Raw genomic sequence first — 4,456 nt, 5'->3', positions numbered from 1 at the left:
TTCCATCCAAGATAAAGTCCAGACCCTTTTCATCCCTTAACCTTCTCATTCTTCTCCACAGGACTCAACACCTGACATATTGATCATGTGTTTGTTTAATGTCTCCCATTCCCCTACATCTGAACATAAATTACAGGAGGACAGAAACATTGCCTGTTTCACTGCTACACCCCGACGCCTTGATCAATGCTTGGCACATAGCAGGAATTTAAGCAGTTTTTGAAAGAGCAAATAAATCCCAGTACCTGATACCAGACACATGATTAAGTATTTTTTGAATGCAACAATGCTTTGAGGAGCAAATGACAGGGCAGTTCTTCGATTCACTCCGGGTCATACAGACAGTGACCACTTGCTTTATAGCGATCTCAGTCCCAACAGATTCTTTCTCCGAGTCTTCTTTCATTTGTGTACCTGTTTACAAACCCAGACTATTGTATTCTCAACAGAATTTATTTGGTACCAGACAGAAATGTGCAGCTAGAGTTGTGACAACGACTATGTGAGCAGGAAGAATGATTATTTCAGTTCTGTGGGGGAATGGGATGAAAGGAAGTTGGGGGATCTCTGCAGTGATAATCTTTCATGTTTCCTCTCCCCCATGGCCACATAGAAAACATACCCATGATCCTCCCCTACGTCTGCAGACACATGTGGCCTCAAAGATCTCTCTGCCATCAGCCATTTTTTTTTTCTTACCCATAGTCAGAAATCTCTGTGCTCCAAGGACAGCTCGTCTTCTGAGGACGTAAGACAGGTCATTTAACTTGGATTCCCCTCTCAAAAGGATCGGAAAACAAACTATAGACTATTCACAGGGCTGTGCTGATATTTACATCACAGACAATGATATCTAAATATTTGTGGATGTGACCTTCAACTACAGGTGTGGGCACAATCTGATCACCATTGTAAAGCAACAATTAAGAGATAATTTGTGAACCACAACTGATAGTGTTGTACTCTATCTTCTGAGCGACCCAAGGTGGCTTGCTCTTGGGAACCTCCCTTTGTTAATATTCTGTGACCTTGAATATATTTTCCTACTTGGCAGGGTGGATGTTAGATGTTCCATCTGGCTGGTATCTTTCTAGGTAGCAGCAGATGAGTAGGTGTGGCTGTGACAGCACTTTGAGCTACTAGGGCCACAGGACTTAACAGGTTGGCTAACAATGGGAGGGCGCTCTATCAACAACGTCAACCCACATTCATGAAGTGCCTACTTTGTGTTAAGTAACACACAGGACCTCTCCTTGAGCTGGCCTATGTTTCTTTTGCTGTTCCATAGCACTTGGCTACATATGGAAGTTATGTTCCCAAAACTTCCAAATAGACTTTCCAGGGACATCTACATGCCTCTGGCTATGTCTCACAGAATTTATCTGAGAGTCAAAATACATTCAAACTGGGTACCCATATAAGAGTTGACTGAGACACAGAAAGAAAAAAAAACAAACCCTTTCCTTTGTATTTTAGCCCAGAAATGTCCACAACACTGAATACTAAACTGACCAAGAGAGAGCTGAGTCACCTCTGGGAACCTACAGAAAAAATCTTTGTCCCTAAGAAGGGCCTAGGGCTTCCTCGTTGTTTTTATAAGCTTATCTTTACCTTGTGCCTAATTCGAAGTCTGCCTAGAAAGCAAAGATAGGAGTTGTATGTGTTCTTTCCACGATGCTGTAAGTCCCAGGATTTACAGCACAGATCTGCTCCCTGGTGAACAACGTTCTACCGTTCTCCTTGTCATTCAGTTATAGTTTATTGAACACCAGAATTTGAGGCACTGTTGCAGGCACTCCAAGGGGTCTAAAGATGAATACATTCCTACTCCTAAGCTATTTAAACTTGAAGAGGCGATAAAGCGAGCATACAACTAAATTAACACAAGAGAATCAGAATCATAGTCTACTAACCTCTCTCTCTCTCTCTCTCTCTCTCTCTCTCTCTCTCTCTCTCTCTCTCTCTCTCTCCCCAGGTCTCACTATGTAGACCAGGTTGACTTCAGATCCTCCTGCCTCTGCCTCCTGAGTGCTTGGTAAGAACATATATTCTGGTGTTATCTGACAATGGGCCAGTGAACACTGAAATGAGGATCACGTGACATGGGTAATATAGAGTGTATCGATGTGGTAAAACTGACCCTTGACTGTCCTTAGTAGTTTTCAAGATATTTCCTATTTGATATGGAATTGTAAATGGGAGAAGGGATGGGTGCAGCTCCAGGTCCCTGTTGAGCCCTAGTAGGGGGCGCTTCCATCGTAGCACCCCACCCTCTCACCAGGGCGTACTCAAATTCCTCCCTGACTCTTCGGGGCTCTGTTCTGAGCTCAATATTTGTCTTACCAAGCTCACTCGTTAAGAATCTTAATCCCCAAAGTGATGGTGCTAGGAGGTGGGCGGGGCCTCTGAGAGGTGCTTAAGGACATCAGGATGGAGTCCTTGTCATTAGGGTTAGTATTTAGAAAGGAGACTCCAGAGAGTGAGTGCCCAGCAATTCCACAGTGTGAGGACACCATGAGGGCAGCTGCCTGGTGACCAGGAAATGGGCTTCCCTCACTCCAGGTCTCGGCCTTTACTTCACACTTTCCAGCCTGCATAATTGAGAGAAATACTTTCTGTGCACCATTCAGTATCCAGAATAATCCTTTTGATGTGGCAAACCACGCAGACTAAGAGAGACCCCAAAAGGCACAGCTGAAACCACTTTGAGATGATCTGCAAGTGGAGTTTAATTAGAGAAAGAGTAATAAGTAATGGTGCTTTGGCTAATATGCAATGATTCCCAAACTTTCCATCGCACAGGTCTGAGTGCGCCACATGTGGTAAAGATCTTTACAACTTAGGCAAAATGGCCAGACACAGAGGGTGTCACTGCATTAGTGAGTGTTATCTCCATACGGGATCCCCACCATCATGGTGAAGATGAGGTCCATCTCTATTCTCCTGTGCCCTCTTCCTCCATTTCCTTCTTCCTCTTCATCTCTCTACAATTCTCCTCCCCACCACAACGAACAGTGACTTCCCTAGATTATCTGTTGCCCACAGCAGCGTTCACAGTTTCCGTTAACATTTCTGTTTCATGTGTGCACATGGGTGTGTGTGTCTGTGTCTTCCATTTGACTTATGTTCCTATAGTTGTCATCTTTGAGCAAAAGGACAAAGGAGATCATGTGGACTAATGCAGAGAGAGCTATAGATGATTTGTTAAACAAGACTGTTTTTCAGTTATCTAATAAATCAACCTTCTACTAGGGCCTTTGTTAAGTTTGGCTGGTGTAAAGGGATTATAAACTGCTCTAAGGTAGATTGGTGTAGAGGGGTTATTATACGGGAAGAGAAACTTGAATTAGTTAAGGTTCAGCCTCACTGAGGGAGGAATGTATTTGAGGAAGGCCGAAGAGAACTAATAGGATGCCAAGATTGTTATGGGCTCAGTTAAGTCCCTTTCTTCACATGTTAGAGTTTCAAGACCCTTGATGCCACCAGAATGAGTGTTTTTTAAGTTGATAAGAGAGATAATTCAGGCTAAGTGAGATCTTCGAGATCAACTCAAATCACTCCGACTGTCATCCTTAATAAAACTTGGACACACAAGCAGACACCAGACAGAAAGTGACCATCTTCAAGTGAGGAAGTGAAGGCTGGGGAGAAACCAACCTGCTAATCCTAGACTTGAAGTTTCTAGAAGTATGAGGAAACAAATTGTTTTTACATGCTTTAAGTCTTCTGGTCTTACAAAATACCCAGTGGTGTTTTGTTACAGTGGCGTAATTATACAGAGACACAAAGCATGGATCCATCAATATAACGACAGCGCAGTCAGTGAGATCAGGCCGGTGGTTCAGGGGTGTAAAGAGTGACCTGGGTTCAAAAGCAAGGTGGACCTGGGGTTTGTTGGAACTCTAGGGACGTTTACCAGGTAGGGTCAAGCTTATGGGTAACCAACAAGGTAGTCAGTCGGTCAGTGGGCACCTGAATGGAGTGGATGCCTAGACTTGCTCTGGTGAGCCCAGCTAGCTGAAGAGCTGGTTGCCTGTCATAGTGGCCATTCTAGCCTACTTGCTTTCAAGTTAATAAAAGCTGGTCTTCTGCTTACTCCCAGTTCACAGAACTTAAAGGCAGAATATTGCCAGAAAAACACCCATGACGGTCACCAGATGAGTGCCTTGCCTGGCTTTCCTCCCATGTTTCTTATCCTGAAAGGGAAAGACACAGGTGCATCTGATTATCTCACGATCCTCAAAGCTTCATGGAATCTTAAGGTTCGTCTACTCTTGGCTCCCATTTTAAGGTCAGGGAAACCCGAAGCCCCAAATAAAGTTAAGGATTGCTGTTTGAATGTTAAATGTCCCCCAAAGGTCCATGTGTTGAAAGATTTGTACTGAAGGGTTACAGTATTGGAAGACGCTGTAGCCCTTCAGAGCCTGGTCCTGTCTTTGAGAGAATGCCTTTGAAG

This window comes from Rattus rattus, chromosome 7 (assembly GCF_011064425.1).
Source record: "Rattus rattus isolate New Zealand chromosome 7, Rrattus_CSIRO_v1, whole genome shotgun sequence".
Classification (NCBI taxonomy): Eukaryota; Metazoa; Chordata; class Mammalia; order Rodentia; family Muridae; genus Rattus; species Rattus rattus.
Note: the sequence above shows the minus strand (reverse complement) of the source record.